Source organism: Ambystoma mexicanum, chromosome 14, assembly GCF_040938575.1.
Source record: "Ambystoma mexicanum isolate Mex_15411 chromosome 14, UKY_AmexF1_1, whole genome shotgun sequence".
NCBI lineage: Eukaryota > Metazoa > Chordata > Amphibia > Caudata > Ambystomatidae > Ambystoma > Ambystoma mexicanum.
Genome location: NC_090940.1, coordinates 435761104 through 435778719, shown reverse-complemented (window position 1 = coordinate 435778719; position 17616 = coordinate 435761104). Strand labels below are relative to the sequence as shown.

At 49.5% G+C, this 17616-nt stretch overlaps 1 protein-coding gene and 1 long non-coding RNA gene across 5 annotated transcripts in view; one reads left to right on the top strand and one right to left on the bottom strand.

Annotated features, from left to right (window-relative positions):
* Positions 1-14983, bottom strand: part of LOC138527309 (uncharacterized) — a 46824-nt gene extending 31841 nt beyond the window's left edge. Inside the window, exon 1 of the long non-coding RNA XR_011283882.1 lies at positions 14649-14983. This is a non-coding gene — a long non-coding RNA (uncharacterized lncRNA). The remainder of the gene's footprint in view (positions 1-14648) is intronic.
* The window catches only part of LTBP2 (latent transforming growth factor beta binding protein 2), a 1918131-nt gene that overhangs the window by 301500 nt on the left and 1599015 nt on the right, over positions 1-17616 (top strand). The gene's annotated exons all lie outside the window — the stretch shown is intronic.

Here is a 17616-nt window from a genome sequence, read left to right as displayed (position 1 = left end):
TATCCCTTGGACCCTACTGTCTCCTTACCCCTTCTCCAGGCGTCCCGCTTTCTCCCCGGGGCCATGCCCCTCCAGGCTCAATACCTGTTCCCCCAGGGTGGCCTGCTTGTGCAAACAGCACCACCCCATCCTTTCCCGCACCATTCCCCCATTGTGCTTACGTCCCCCCACATCTAAAGGGGCCATGCCCCCGGCAACCAGAACCACTTCAAGACCCCTCAGATTGCCCTCTACACCAATCTCCCCTTCTTATGACCTGCAGCCAGTCTGACCTGCCACATCAGCAACAGAAATTGTTCATTACAACTTCACCAGTGCCCCAACCTGTCACACAAAACTACCAGATAACAGCTCCTTAAACAGACCAAACCCCCCTAAAAAACCTGACAAGGAAAGTAAAAAACCCCGCAGAACCCACGTACATGCCCCCCCCTAGAAATAAAACCAGATACCAGACCTAACCCAAAAGAAAGGGGTGGGAGGGCGGGTCAATCTCAAAGTCTAACCGTCGCCTGCCTCCCGAACCTTCCCTGACAGTTTAAATACCCCTTAGGGCGCTCTGCCCCCCCACGGCCACTCGCTGGCCGTGTGCAGCGCCAAAATACACCCCGGGGGGAAATGCTTTGCGTTCCCCCCAGGGGCCCCCTTTTGGCTTACTGCACAAAAACCCAGACTCATTTAAAAGTGGAAAAGGTCGCTTTAATATGACAGGCCAAAGCTTACAAATCTATGACAAGACTGGAGGCGAGCATTATGCTTTATCTTCTTTAATTACTGCTAACCACAGCTTTTTAAATCTTTCTTTGTTTTCATGTATAACACTTTATTTTTTATTTTTTTTATAACTCGTATAAACAGAGAAAAGAAAAAATGAAAACATCATTGTCTTAACATGACAAAACTACATTTCCCATGAGGCTTCTCTGCCTGGTAGTCCCACAGCCTCTCTTTCACTGTCCAATCCGGCAATCCTTCCTGCTATAAGTCCCCGTTTCCCTGGGTCCCTTCCTCTTCTTTTTTGCTGCAGCCACAGATAAGTGACGTTTATTATGGATAGTGATTGATTATACTATCTTTGTCTGTTGAAACGTTTCAAGAATGGACTTTACTTATTCTTAATTGTGCGCGTGTGTAACTAACAAGCGGCAGAGCGTTCGCGCGAAGCTTTATATGCGCTGACCTCGCGAGTAGCATAGCGTATTTCAGAGCGGCCGCCTGCCGAGCCCACGAGTGATCTGACACTCGCTTTAGGGCTCAGGCAGCCGGCCGCACGGCAATGCATTTAACGTTGATGGAGCTCGCGTAATACGCGGAGTAAGCCCAACCGACCTTAGAAACAAGGTGAAGCGTGCGCATGCGTATCGACTTACAATCTCCTCAGTGGAACGTTTTCTTACTCGGAGAAAACATACGGCCAGTCCTTCGCCCTTATTTCTTTCCCAGGAGCGCGAATTTTGCTACTTTCTTAGCGGTTCGCCCTAGCACAGCAGAGGTATCCCAGATTTAAAAAAATGTACAAAAAAAAAAAAGGGGATAATAATAATAATAATAAATAATTTCAGTGGCCATTGTAGAGGAGCTACCTCTTTAACCCACTAGTTTCCTCTGTACGGCACATACAATTACCATGGCATACAGCATGGGAAATGAGGCTTGGAGTGAAGGGAGCGAAGGAGGACTGGACCAGGAAGCAGAATGAATGGAGGAAGATATAGACCTCTCCCAAAGCTTCAAGAGAGTGCTAGGCGACTCATTCGTTCAAGCCGTAGCACTAGGAGTTAAGCCTCTACAAGACAGGCTATTAGTCATGGAAGAGATGCTGGTCAGAAAAGCTGGCCCGCTTGATGATCCCGGAGAAGGAACCTCCACACAAAATCCTCTGCAAAAAGGTGAGAAGGGGAAGAAAGTGGCCCGGAAGAGGAAACACTCTTCTACTCCCCCGGGCGAAAATACAGGGAAGGATAAATCCCTAGAGGTGGCTGATGCATTCAACAGGCTTAAAAGTGCCTTCCTGACGAAGACAGCCCTGCCCAACCTCGTACCCCCTACCCCAGGGGCGAAAAATATAGGGGTTGCCTATTCATCATCCTCGGAGCACTCAGATCAAGAACAGCCAGAGGAGGATGTTCAAAGCATAAGCAAAGTAAGCGTGGTCTCGCAAAAGAGTGCAGGCGAGCCTAAAGCCAGCAGTGTGGAGGCCCTTCTGGATGAAGAGGACATATCAGACATGTTCGACCCGGACACCATAAGGCACCCCAGATCAACAGACTGGACGCCTTCTCCAAGAGTAGCCCTTTACATGGCCCAAAAAATGAGGAAGCCTATGGAAAAAGACATTAGATTCAGACTCAAAGCTGAGTGTCTGAGGCCAGAGCTGACTGGGAAAGTTGCAGATACACCCGAGCTCGACGCAAAGATGCTAACCTCCATTACGAAGGCAGGGAAAGACACCAGGAATGGTATGGATAGGGCATGGAAAACATGCCAAGACAAGCTGCTAGACATAGCCGGCCCTATAGCAAAGATAATGGACCTCGCCGAAAGGGCCAGGGATACAGGGGAGCCAGTCGACCCATCCATCCTAGCAAACTGGGCACAGAGGGCAGTCTGCATGCTAGGCAATGCAAACTGCGCCATATCTTCGGAACGACGCAGATGAGCCCTACTGAAAATCGATAACAAACTTGGGGACTTAGCGTCCTATGAAGCCGGGGAAAGCGCCCAAGGTCTCCTGTTCGGTGATACATTCGTTAAGGAGATGAACAGGTTCGTCGGTACATATACGGCGCTGGAGAAGGCGCAGGCCCCAATCAGGAAGGTGTTTCCGGGAAGAGTTTTTTCAGGGGCCGGTCGATATAGAGGCCGCTCGACCGGCCGCTTCAATAACAGAAGAGCGCAAGGACCCAGAGCCCAATATTGGGAGACCCGACAACAAGACACCTTCTTCCCGAACAGAGGACGAGGCTCGAGGGGACGTCGGGGACGCAGATATCACCGACACCAGAACAACAATACAAGTGAGAGAACGCGCAGCAACCTATCCTCCTGTGGGGGGCAGGACAACGCTCTATTTGCACAACTGGCGTGAGTTATCGTCAGATGCGTGGGTCCTTCAGACCGTACAAGGCTTTATGGTAGAGTTCATAGATCATCCAGTGCAGAATCGGCCTCCTCACAGAATTCAAATGACGCAAACAGAAGAATCGCTATTAGGAGCAGAGATCCAAGCTTTAGCGCAGAAAAACGCGATAGAGAGAGCGACCAAGAGCGCCCATTCCTTCCTGAGCAATATTTTCCTAGTACATCGCAAGGACAAAGTTCGCCCAATGATCAACCTGAAGGAGCTCAACAGCTGGTTAGTGTACAAACACTTCAAGATGGAAGGGATCCATCTACTAGGAGACTTGCTCAGGAAGGGAGATTGGCTAGCGCGCCTGGACCTAAAAGACACATATCTCACCGTGCCCATAGCAGCGCCTTTCCGACACTTCCTAAGATTCAGATGGGGAAGCGAGCTCTGGCAATTCAAATGCCTGCCGTTCGGTCTAGCATCCGCACCATGGGCGTTCACCAAGCTCATGAGGCCCGTTGCAACAGCACTTCGAGAACAAGGATGTCGGATGATCGTCTACTTAGACGACATCCTTTTCATGGCCGAAGACAAAGACCACTTACAAAAACAGGTCCACTGGGCGATAGAGCTGATCTCCAATCTGGGATTCCTGGTGAACAGAGACAAATCAGAGCTAGCGCCAACCAGGCGACTAGAATTCTTAGGCTTCAACATAGATACAAAGAAAGCTACATTTGAGTTGCCAACTCAGAAAATGAAGGCTATCAAGAAAGATCTGAGGACAGCGCTCAAGAAGCCGCTGATCTCTCTTCGTTATCTAGCCAGGATAGTAGGGCTTTTGGCAGCATCCATACAAGCAGTATTTCCCGGGCCGTTACATTATCGAGCTCTTCAGAGGCTGAAGATCAAATACCTAAGGAAAGGCTGGAGATACCATCGACTAGTGCCCTTAGACGAAGAAAGCAAGTCCAAGCTCATCCGGTGGCTCCACAATATGGAAGCCTGGAACGGCCGCGCCATTTTCGGCGACATGCCAGAGTTGGTTATAGAGTCAGACGCCAGCAAGTCCGGCTGGGGGGCGCGATGTGGCGAGGTAAAGACAGGAGGAAGATGGTCAAAAGAAGAATTAGAACTTCATATCAATTGTCTAGAGCTGCCAACGGGATCTTTCGCAGTGAAAGCATTTACCAGGGACAAAGCACACTGCAGCATACTTCTCAGGATGGACAATATATCTGCAGTAAGATATATCAACAAACTGGGAGGTACCAGGTCCAAGATGTTAGCGGAATTAGCGAAAGATTTCTGGCACGACTGCCTACAGAGACAGATCACAGTGAAGGCAGAGTATCTCCCATGGGCCCTGAATTCAGTGGTGGACTGGATCTCCCGACGCCTAGTGGATTACAGCGACTGGAAACTACACAGGGACATATTCGAGAGATTGGAAGCGAAATGGGGTCCCCTGCACACAGACCTGTTCGCCTCGAGACTGAACACTCAACGGGCGAACTACTTCAGCTGGAGGCTAGACCCAGAAGCCCAAGGCACCGACGCATTCATGCATCATTGGGGGTCGCAGAAGCACTACGCTTTTCCCCCCTTCGCGATGCTGGCGAGGGTATGTCATGCCTGCTGGACATATCTCTGGACCAGGAACGACCTCTCCATACAAAATGAGTTACGTCCATAGAACCACTAGACCATTCTACTCGAAATGGAGGTTGTTCGATGCATTGCCCGGAAAACGACGTCTGCATTTTTCACGTTGTTAAAATTCATGTGATTTAGTTCCGTCACGTGTATCGCGGCAGTGCGTGGAAACGCCAATCGCTGCTTCTGATTAAGTCAATTTTGGCGTTTTGTAGCTGAATTCCGGAAATGCATTCTCGCGTTCCCTTCAGCAACTTCTTTGGCCTTTTTTGAGCGTGTTTTCCTCCACACGCTAATTCCTGGAGCTGCGTGTATCCTGTTTGCATGCCAAATCTCCAAGCGAACGCTGTCTGCGAGCGCGGCTGTCCTGAGCTGCGTGTATCGTGTTCGTGTACTAAATCTCTACACGCGGACGCTGTTTTCAAGCGCAGCTGTCCTGGGCTGCGTGTACCCTGTTCGCGTGCCAAATCTCCACACGCGGACGCTGTTTCCAAGCGCGGCTGTCCTGAGCTGCGTGTATCCTGTTCGTGTACCAAATCTCCACGCGAACGCTGTCTGCGAGTGCCGCTGTCCTGAGCTGCGTGTATCCTGTTTGCGTACTAAATCTCTACACGCGGACGCTGTTTTCAAGCGTGGCTGTCCTGGGCTGCGTGTACCCTGTTCGGGTGCCAAATCTCCACACGCGGACGCTGTTTCCAAGCACGGCTGTCCTGAGCTGAGTGTATCCTGTTTGCTTGCTAAATCTTCACGCGGAAACGCTGTCTTCAAGCGCGGCTGGCCTGGCTGCATGTACGCTGTCGCGTGCAATCCTGCACGTGGTTTTCTGAACTTCTTTGAACCTTGGTGCCTGTGACAGTTAACAGGTGAAAATCTAATTTTGTTCTTCGTGGGAAAGAAAGTATTTCATGAACTATTGGAAGGTGATTGTGCACAGTACTATGGACGCTATCCTGTGTTGCACCAACCCGGTATCTAGCGTGAGCCTCGTGCCGTTCGGGATAAGTCTCCCTTACTAATCTTCCCTTCCTTTATCGTTTGTTTCATCTCCTGGTTTTCTTCAAGAGACTTTCGTTGAATTCTTCAGTTTGGCCATAAGGTTAGTGTTTCGAATTAATGCTATACTGTGCTATCATAGTGATTTGAGTTTGGGACAGTTTCTTATGATACTTTATCTATCCTAGGCATATCTTACAATACAATACCCACGCCCTTTCCAGTGATCCATCTCTCTGCCTTTTTTATCAGTCAGAGAGTTGTATCATTTGGAAGGTCTAATTTGACCTACCTACAATCAAGTCGTGTGAAAAAGGATCCGGAAGAGCCCTACCAATTGTATCCTTTTTTGGTTATCGTATCCTTTTCAATTGATACATTGGTGATTTATGACAGGGTATGAGCAAAAGTGCGCAGAGACAAGGCGCAAATAGTGATAGTGACGACAGAGTGGAAGTCGCAAGCTTGGTTTCCAGTTCTGATGGAACTTTCTACGGATTTTCCACAGAAGATTGCATACAGACCAGACTTGCTGACCGATCCAGCAGGAGTTCATCATCCTCTGATAGAGAATCAATCCTTGTCACTGATAGTGTGCAGAATTTCAAGCATAAATGGCGATTGCCAGGCCTTTCAGAAGACGCTACAAGACTTATCAATCTATCATGGGCCCCATCTACGATCAGGAGCTATAATTCCGCATGGCAAGCCTGGGACCTATGGTGCAGGAGAAGGAGTATATCTCCCATTTCAGCACCTGTAGTACAAGTAGTGAATTTCCTAGCCAGCCTCCCTTCAGCAGGTAGAGCTTTCAGGACCGTAGGGGTATATAGGTCAGCAATCTCCGCGGGGAACGAGTTAGTGGACGGGGCACCAATAGGGGAACACCCGGTGGTGTCCCGATTGCTGAAAGGTGTGAAGATGAGCAAACCTCCCGGACCCAAGTACTCATCAATGTGGGATGTCCAAAAGATCATACATCTGTTCGAGCAATGGCCTAGTAACAACTTTCTATCAGGAAAGCAACTTTCAGGCAAATTAGCTACACTCCTTTGCTTAGTGTCTTGTAGAAGAATTTCAGACGTTAAAGCACTCGAGATAGACAGAAAGATATATTACCCAGAAGGGATAGCCTTTAACATAGCGCAGCGTACAAAGACCAATTCTAAAGGATCTCATACCCATATTGGCCGAATAATGAGAAATTGTGTGTGGCAAATGCATAAAGTGTTATGAAGCAGCGACAGCAGCGGTTAGGCTACAAGGAGTGAAACAATTGCTTATAGTGCATATAAAACCATACAAAGCAGTCACATCAGCTACTATAGCTAGATTGGTGAAGGAAATAATGGAATTGGCAGGTATAGACACGTCTAAATCTGGGGCTCATTCTACCAGGGGAGCAATGGCTTCACAGGCTTTTGCAGTAGGAGTTCCGCTGCAAGAGATCATGAAAGCAGCAGACTGGTCGAGCGACTCAGTCTTTAAGACTTTTTATTTCAAACCAGTATCCAATATAGCAGCTGCTGTGGTAGAAAGCTTTGAACAAGCATAATGCTCGCCTCCGGTCTTGTCATAGAATAAAGATTGCCCTTGCGACTAGCGCAGGAAGTCTTGATTCTATTAAAGACACAGAGGCGAGCATTATCCCACCCTATGGAGTACAGCGAGGGGTGTTATTTTATGATCTGTAATGGTTGCAAAGTTGTTTACGTAAAGACTTGATTATGATATGTGACGAACTGTATTCCCCTTCCCTAACATGCGCATTTCTCTTTTTGCATAGGAGAGGATCAAAAGAGTAATAGAGATTAGTGTATGGAAGGCAGCAGTCCTGCGAATTTAGAGCACGGCAAAGCTATCGAGGATAGAAAAGACAATTTCTTTTTGGAGTTACGATAATTCAGTTGAATCTTAGACTTTGTTCAGTTAATCGGTGCGCTGCAAAAGAAGAGGAAGGGACCCGGGGAAACAGGGACTTATAGCAGGAAGGATTGCCGGATTGGACAGTGAAAGAGAGGCTGTGGGACTACCAGGCAGAGAAGCCTCATGGGAAATGTAGTTTTGTCATGTTAAGACGATGATGTTTTCATTTTTTCTTTTCTCTGTTTATACGAGTTATAAAAAAAAAATTAAAAAAGTGTTATACATGAAAAAAAAGAAAGATTTAAAAAGCTGTGGTTAGCAGTAATTAAAGATGATAAAGCATAATGCTCGCCTCCGTGTCTTTAATAGAATCAAGACTTCCTGCGCTAGTCGCATGGGCAATCTTTATTAAACGCTTACCTGGCTCCATGGGCTTACAGACTACAGAACTATTTTAAACAACCAATTAAATAATTAAACATTTTCATTTTCCCCCCAACAATTAAATAATTAAATAAAACCACTTCCTCCCTAACTATCCCTTGGACCCTACCGTCTCCTTACCCCTTCTCCAGGCGTGCCGCTTTCTCCCTGGGGCCATGCCCCTCCAGGCTCAATACCTGTTCCCCCGGGGTGGCCCGCTTGTGCAAACAGCACCACCCCATCCTTTCCTGCGCCATTCCCCCATTGTGCTTCCCCCCCCCCACATCTAAAGGGGCCATGCCCCCCGGCACCAGAAAAACCCTCCACCGAGGTGTTCTTTCTGCCCCCCCACCAGTTCTCCTTACCTCCAACTCCTTAACCAATCTCCCAGCCAAGAGCTCAAGTCCGCCCGATAATGATTATTCCCAAAAACCGACAAGTGTACACCATCCTCTCTAAACCTCATGAATCCTTCCTAAACTATCTCCTTATGGTCCAAAACCTGTACCGCCACCGATGCACAAAATTCTACCATCTCTCTGTTTATCCCCTTCCATGCCCTCTCTATCGCTCCCTAATTTCTCGCTCCGCTCCTAACTCTCCGCGGTAACCACTTAGTCCCCACTACAGATGCTTGAGGCCACACTTTTCGGACCCATAACAAAATCCCTTTATATTTTCCTAAGAATAGCCACACCCGTATTCCTTACCAGATCATTTTCCCCACCATGAATAATCACCCCATCTGGAGGCACATAGCTTTCCCTCAACCCAGCCAACATAGGAAGCAACTGATCCCAGCGCAGCCCCCCAGACCCGGACCATCTTACCACAACATCTTTATAGCTGCAACCCAGTTGCCTGCCAACAACTCTATCTCAGCTTCTTTCCCCGCCCACTTAACCATAGCATGTCCCACAAACCAGATTTTCGGCATCTGACCCGACCTCCTAGCAGCATCTGGAAAAGAAATTACAAAATCACTTACAAATCAACAACATCCTACTAAATGCAACAATCCTGCTACCTACTGAAAAATTCTTTAAAGACATCCCGTTTGCCCCAGTCCCTGACATACCCTTTGTATCTCCCTTACTTCCAGCGTCCCAAACGTTTCACCTACTCCTCTGAATAGCCCAGCCTGCTACTTTCAGATGCTGCACCCCTCCTAAATGAATGATTCCAACCTCCTAACCTTTCCCACATCACTAGTAACACCTTCCTCAGAAACCTATCCTTCCTGGCCATCTCCTTATCCCTCTCCGGAAACACCCCCAGTCCTCTCTTACCTGTCCCCCTATATTTCGCACCTTTCACCTAACCTTTAAACCATACACCTAATCCCACTTAGACCCCCTTTTCCCTCTAACCTATTACCCTCCTGCTACCCATTGCCCCCCACCTTCCCTCACCTTAATATGGCCCTGCGTTGCCCACCCTGCACCGGGGGCCCACTTGCACACCCGTCCATGCAGGCCCTTTTCTTTATTACTCCTCTTCGCCACTGCACCAGGGGCCAAACCTGCACCCCCGTCCATGCAGTCCATTCCATATAATTAATCTTCAAGCTCCTTGCGTCCATTACCACCTGTTTCCCACCTGCACCAGGGGCCCTAGTGCACCCCCTTCCATGCAGGCCCCTTTTCTGCCTTACTCCTCTCCACCGCTGCACCAGTGGTCAAAACTGCGCCCCCGTCCATGCAGTCCATTCCATATAAATTCCTCTTCCAGCACCTTGCTTCTTTGCTCCTTTTCTTTTTTTTTCCCAGCTGCACCAGGGGCCCTAGTGCAACCGCGTCCATGCAGACCCATTTCATCACTTCCCCCTGCTGCACCAGAGGCGCTCCCGCACCCCCGTCCATGCAGCCTAAAGCTTACTCACCTTGTCGTGCAGCAAGCGTGAGGGCTTCGCCACCGTTGTCCATGCCCTCCAAACGACGTCCACCACCCCTTAACAATTTCCACAGTACCATTCCCCCTGCAGCCCTCCCCTGCCCCTCCTAAGCGTCTTCCTCCTCACCCCTCTCCTACCCCCTTTGGATCGCCCCCAAAACCTCTCATCAAACCTTGCGCCCCCCGCCCCTCCTTTACAGAAAAACTGAGCCCGACCTACCAGAACACCCCAATTTACCTGGCATGCGGTCCTTCCCCCCACCTCCTTGCCCAGATCCTCGCCTTGACCCACTGTCCCCTGCCTGAAAAGAATCTGTCACCGGATGCCGACCCGCACACCTGCTGCACTCGTGTTTAAATTTGCACATCCACCTTGTGCAGCCTTCTTTAATGAACGCCCAACATGCTGCTGAGGGCTGTTCGCTGCCTCCTCCCCCCACCCCCTCATGGGCGGGGCGACCAAGAAAGGGCCGGTAAGGCACAGGCAGACCACTTGCTGTGTGCAATGTGGGGGCAATGTGGGGGCAGGCCTCGTTGGAGCCCTCCATTGCAGCCAAAGATCCATGTCTATCTCCCCCCAAACAGCCTGACTCTCCTCCGCCATTCTTGCTCTAAATTCCTCACCAAACCCCCAAAACTCGTGAAAGCCTACCTAATTACGTCCATATATTTAAGCAGAGCCACGCATCGCTCCGGGAATTTCTCACAATATACGCTGGCATAAATGATAAATGCCGACGTCCAATTCTCAATAGTCACTGGGACCCTTGGGGGTGAAGCCAGTTCCCTCTCTTCTTTCTTAGACCCCTCCTTTGCTCTCATTTCCCTATGGAGTAGCTTAAAAACATCTACAAATTCCCCCGCCTGAATCTTCTCCTTGGTCGATGCCATCAAGTGTGCCCCCAAGGATTTTGTGATACCCATGTACGGCAGTTTTTTCTCCTTTCACTTCAACCTCCTTTCCTTTTGCAACTTGCACCTCAAGCACCAATGGCTCCACCACCTTGTCCGTTTGAACCTCCACTGAGCAAATGCCCTTCTCACCCCCCCAGGCTCCAATGGCCTGTACACCAACTTCTTTCCTTACCCCTTGCAGCCCAGACCCTTCATTTCCCATCCCCATTCTCGTGCCCCCTCTCTGCCATGCAGATGACCATTCCCTTTCCCGCTCACCTCTTTCCACACAGCCCGTCTGCGGTCTGGCATCCACACCGATGCTCCTCATCTCTTTTCTTAGAGGGCTCCTACTGCGGGGACAAAACATGTCAGCATACTCACCCAGCCAATTGTTCCCCCGACCTCTCGCCATCCAACCCCCCTGCACCTGTCTTTCCCACTCCCCCCTCAAACTTCTTCTCTCCTCCCCCCTTACCCTCACAGTCCTGTAACCTTCTTTCTCCCACTGCCCCACATAATGAACCAATCCAACTTCAATACCATTGTCGATGTGAGCTCATGCTCGAGTTGAGTCAATCTTCTTCCTGCGAGCCCGGGGCGCCAGCCCCGCCACTCCTTTGAAATCTTCTCGGCGGGGCCGCAGAAACCCCTGCCTGGTCCTCTTCTCTCGGGGCGAGGCGTGCAGCCCTCCACCCTGTAATCCTCCTCACTAGGGGCCGTGCTGTACTCTCTAGGTTCTCCATGCGCTGACCGAGGAGGGGTCGTTCTAAAACCCTCTCCCTCCACCTGAACAGCTGGGGCTGCGCAGCGCCCTCCACCCTCACTCCTCCTACCAGGGGGGGCCATTCCGTGCCCCTCTGCATCCTCCTTCATTGATGGGGACCTCTCTCTCCTTCTCCCACCTGCACTCTTCTGCAGGTATTTACCCCCTTTTCCCCTCTGCCCTGTCGCCCCCTTCTGCGCTCCATCACCCCCCTCCATGGCTCCCTTGACCCACCCCTTTTTTCGCACTCCTAACATCCCCTAGCTCCCCTTGGCCATCATTAACTCCATCCCTCTCTGGCTCCCCACCCGAAATCATTGCTCCCCTGGCTGCTCTCCTGTCTATCTCCCTCCACATCTTCCTGCCCCTGGATTCCCAAACCTCCCCTCTCCCTGCCGCGGGGGTGCAAGCCACCAATGCCGCGAGAGCCCCATCTGCCGCAGCTCTACGATGCGGCCTGTCCCCACCTAACTCCCCCTCACCCGTGACCTCCCCCACTGCCCCTTCCAATTGGTTCTTAGATGCCCTGCTAATAATTTCCAGGGCCTCCCTCAGAGCCCTAGCATCCACCATAATCTTCCTGCTGGCTCCCTGACCCACCATCGTGCACCAATAATCTGGTTGTGCACTACCATATGCCCCATGAAGCTAAACTAGCTAAACTAAGCCCCCGAGCCAACACCTACCCGTGGACCACTACCCCTAGCCTGCGAAACCCAACAAAGAAAAATGGGCTGTAAAATTAATAACCCTGTAAACAGTAATTAAAAAATATAACTCACAGATAAATAATATAGAAACAATTAGCACCACACCGTGGGTAATAATAAGCAGCGCTCAAACACCAGAGGGTTCGCAGCGCTATATAAATGCTAAATTATTATTATTATAATCTTAACCACAATTTATTTATTTATTTATTTTAATCCCCCACCTGAGAAAATACCCCTGCCCTAAAAAAGCACCCTCCCCTAACTCCTCACCTACCACAAGCTAAAAAAAGAAAACACAAAAACAGGAGCCCATTTTAAAAAAGGGGGGCCGAAAAGGAGCTTAATACATTGCCCCCTAGCGGCTCGCGGGCCGCACCGCACTAGCACAGAAATTAAAGCGGTCCCTTTAAGGGAACTGCAGTGCCCCCTTTAACCTGAGAATGCTACCGCGCTCACAAGCGCGTAGCAAACTGTCAAGCTGGATTAATTACAGCCATACGTTGGAGGGCTGGCAGACCCCAGGCAGCTACGCCGGAGCTGCCAGATGGCCACGGGGCATGGGCCTGAAGATTCCTGCAGCCGATAACACAAGCTGCCACTGATAAAACCTCACTTCCTTCACACCAGATTAATGGGGCCCCTACCCACTTGACAAAACCCAGGGCTGAAATGAGAACTCAGCTCTGCAGGCAACACTAATAAATATGCGAAGCCGACGAACTCAGGTAAACAGAGAGGGGTGTCTTATCTACGGCACCCCTCACTATATATAATTAAAATATATTATTCTTTTTTATAACTGATAATGCCTAACCTTCCCCTCTGACTAACCAACAAACCTTCCTCACCTGAACTAACCTCGACACCCTAGGCCCAGCTACTTCAGGGAAAGCTCGGGAGCAGGCGACCAGGACTGAACAATCTCAAAGTCCAACCGTCGCCTGCCTCCCGAACGTTCCCTGACAGTTTAAATACCCCTTGGTGCGCTCTACCCCCCCACAGCCACTCTCTAGCCGTGTGCAGCGCCAAAATACACCCCGGGGGGAAACGTTCGCATTCCCCCCGGGGCTCCACTTCTCTACAAGGGATGAGCCGAAAGTGGAGCATTGAACAAGGAAGGGTGGAGGGACTGCACGGGGTAAGGAGTTCTGGCTGCAGAAGATTTCGTCGAAGAAGAATTTATCAAATTTTTTACATCTGTGTGGGGACATCACGTGATCGCGGGAGCGTGTTCTCGCGAGATCTCGTGAGACGGGATCTCGCGAGCCCACGCTCCACGGGAAAACGTTCCCGCTTCAGAGTTGGCGCTCTGCCAGCTGAAGCGGTCGTACAGGAGCGCTGCTCCTGTCTACATAAAAAGGAGAGTGAAGTCAAGAACTCTCACCACAGCTCCTAGGGCATAACACCACAGCCACTGGAGGCTTCATGGGGGCCCTAGGAGTTTACAGCGTGCCACCGGTGAGCACAACCCTTCCACAGTGAAGCAACTGGGGAAGCACAGGACCTGGTCGCATTGAACAGTGAGTAAGCGCCCTGCGCCACCAGTCCGCCTTAGGACCTTTTCACTTGTTGTCAGTCAATAAAGACTGTTAGAAATCCTACAGCGTCCTGTCATCCATTTAGGCCACAACAATCTGCTTTTGGCTTTTGGCCCAAATATTTTTGGGTGGTGGGTTAAGGTAAATAACTAATGAAGGGGTTCTAAGGGGGGGGATGCAAGCAGAGCCGGCACTAGGGGGGGGCGCCCGGGGCGCCACGCCCCCCAGGGCGCCTTTTGCCCCCGCCACTCCATCTCGGGGGGAGTCTTTTAAGGGCTCCCCCAGCTGGCGTTGTGGGAAAAAGGCACAGCAGGCGTCCTTTTACTGTAAAATGTGCCCATGGCGGCGGGTGCATTTAAATGCGCCCCTCCGCCTTGGGCACTTTTCACAAGAAAATGCGCCATTAGCCCCCCCACCACACCAGCTCCGGGAGTCTTTCAAGGGCTCCTCCGAGCTAGCGTGGTGGCAGAAGGCGTGGGAGGCGCCTCATTGTCATTGAATGAACCCGCGGCGGCGGACTCATTCAATGGCAATGGGGTGCTAACGGACCTATTTAACCTCCTCGCCGGAGTGAGGAGGTAAAAAAAAAAGTGGCCGCTCTGGTCCCCGCCCCTGTTAAACAGGGGCTCTGCTGCCCTTAAGGACGGCCGTGGATGCTCCCCCCAGCTAGGGTGACCAGATTTTCCAAAACAAAAGACTGGGACAGGCCACTAACATAAAAAAGAACAACAATTGGGGACGGGTTTGCTATTTTCAACTAGTCATTATTTGCAGATTAAAGTAAATCAAACCTTCCTATGATAGTAATTTCTTGCATATATTATATTCGGGATTACCTGGAAATGTCGGGGACCAGGATCAGTGTTTGAGAGGCACAGCTGCAGCATCGAGAGCCTGCATGACAGTCTGAACTGAGATGGGGCACTCGTGCCATGTCAAACACCGGAAAAATCATTGGTAATGGCGCTGGAGTTTTCAGCTGTAGCTGCAGGGCCGTGCAGCTCGTCAGTGCCCAGCGGAACTCCAGCTGTATGATGATGCGGTGGGTCCAGGGTTCCTCGGTTCTGCAAGAAGAAGAGAGGAGAGGGCAATCCCGTGAAAGACCTACTGAAGTTTAAAATGCGCACACATGGATTTGAAATGAACTGGAGCAACCTCTCATGCCCGAGAATTATGGAGGGCACTGAGGAAGAAATTGTAAGCATGCGCAGAGCAGCTAAATCAGCTCTGCGCATGCTCACAAAGGGACCCATGAACCCGTCAATCAAAAAAAATAACGGAACAGTGTTTTCCGAAATTTAAAAACCGGATATGGTTTGTAAACTTAATAAACTCTTTGGACCCTGGGACAGTGGGTGAAATACTGGGACGGTCCCGGGAAAACCAGGACTTCTGATCACCCTACTCCCTGCACATATTTGCCAGTAAAAAAAAAGTGTGATGAAAACGTTTCGATCAGATCAAAAGGAACCGGACTGCACATGCGCGGTGTGTTAACACTGATACATCATCACAGGTTGAGTGAGATATTGTCAAATGACTGCATCAAACTCAAGATCTGATTGGTCATTTATGTTAGAATCGACCAATGACCATATCTTGGTGAGTGGGCCTCCGTGGCTAGAAAGGGCACAGTCATCTTTAGCGGCTTGGTGTAGGGGACAAGATTCCACAATTTCATTTTGTAATTTCTTAGAGTTTTGCTGCTATTACGGCAATTAGAAGTGATTATCTTAAACCTATAACCAGGAACGTGTCCAGCAGCCTCCCCTGTCGAGTATTCATGAGGGTGGGGGCAGCAAAGCTGCCGGCCATGGCTGCTTACCAGAGGCGCAGACAGAGTAGGGTCTGAGGGGCAAAGCCCACCCACAATCTGTAAATGTGCTGAGTGGGCATTTACAACTGCCACAGTGCAGCCTGAGCAGAAGGTTTCTCTCTCCGGAAAATCAGTGCATTGCGCAGATGACCCGGGGAACGGACCCTGTTGCATACATGTCAGGAATCAGGAAGCTATTTCTGCTTCCTGGTTTCTGTCTGTGCAGGAGGCGGCGGCCTACGGAGCAGTTGAGGAGGCAGTGTGGCGAGTCTGGAGGGAAACAGCTAATGGGAGAAAACATGTTTTTGTTTGTGTGTATTGTTTGTATGTATGCGTGTGTGCGAGAATTGTATGTAGGTATGATGTGTACATGCTTGCGAGGGTGTGTCTAAGTGCACGTGTGTGTGTATGTACATATGCATGTATTCGAGGGGGTGTCTGTAAGTGCATTTGTACAAATTAATGCAATGTGAATAGTGCACATCGCTGTGAGAACAGGTGTGAATGAGAATGCAGTATGAATGTTCTGAGTGCTTGTGCGAATGACAGCGAAACTGTATGGGTATGTGACTGGTGGATGAATGTGCATAAATGTGCATGAGTTTGTGTGTCTGGATTTGTCTATGTGTATGTTTGTCTGTGTGTGTGTGTGTGTGTGTGTGTCTGTCTGTGTCTCTGTGTGTGTATTTGTGTGGACGTGTCTGTGTATGCAAGGCTGGGGCCCAGGGAGGGTCATTGGACCATGAACATTTTTTAACAGGGACAACAGACTGCTTTGCTGGCTCTAAAGTCCCATCTACTTTGCAGGATGGATAAGGGCCACATCTGTCTTCTTATGATTCTTGATCTGTCGGCAGCTTTCGACCTGGTGGACCATTCCAATTTGTTCACCAGGTTAAAGAATAATGGCAAATTCTCCGAGGTAGCCACAGGCTGGACTACCTCCTTTTTGAAGGGGAGGCAAGTCAGAGTGGCTAGTGACAGCGCAGAAGCAAAACCCATTACTCTTATGTACGGTGTCCCACAGGGTGCCTGTGTGTCGCCCTGCTTTTACAATATCTTTATGATCCCTTTTTTTCAGATGTTGGAAAAGGAAGGAATCATATTTGCGTTGCGAACTACGCGGATGACACTCAGTGTGTCATACCTATTTCAGGATCATATCTGGAGGATGAAAAACTCATTAATAAAATCTATAAAAAATTCAGCACTGGATGGTGGCTAATGGTTTAGCCATCAACGGCTCCAAAACTGAGCTTCTATTAGCTGGGTCAGAGACCAAACTCGAGAAGCTGGGACCCAGCTATAGGAATGTCAATATAGACAACTGTCAAATCGATGCCATGAGTAAAGTGAAGACCTTGGGCATCTATTTAGATACAGAGCTGAATATAAAAGCCCAGGTTAACAGCCTGATCTCCTTGGCATCATATTTCATTAAATTGTTTCGCTGTCTCAGACCGTTTATATCTGAAAAAAACTCAGAGACCCTGGCAAGGGCAATTATAGGCTCTAAAATAGATTATTGTTGTAGCTCTATCAGAATTTCACCATCTCCAGGTTAAACAATATGGACCCGTAAGTTGTTAAACGTCTTACGAAAAGAGACCACGTGTCGGAAGCACGTAGCAGTCTGTAATGGCTTCCCATTCAGGCCAGGGTCTCCTTTAGACTGCTTCTTGTTACACATAAATGTATACAGGGAATAATGCCCGCATATTTGAAAGAAGTCATAATCCTAAAGCAGTGCAATAGAGCTCTTAGATCAGATGGTTCAAATCTTCTTACTATCCCCCGCTTTAAGACCAAGAAGTCCAGGGACGCTGCCTTTGCATCTGCAGCTCCCCAGGCATGGAACACTCCAATGCCTCCACTGAGAATTATTGCATCTACCAAGGTCTTCAAGAAAAAGTTGAAAACTGTTCTCTTTTCTTAATTTCTTTTCTTGCCTCAAAAAGTATACCGGGTAATTGATAGAATTCAGCGCA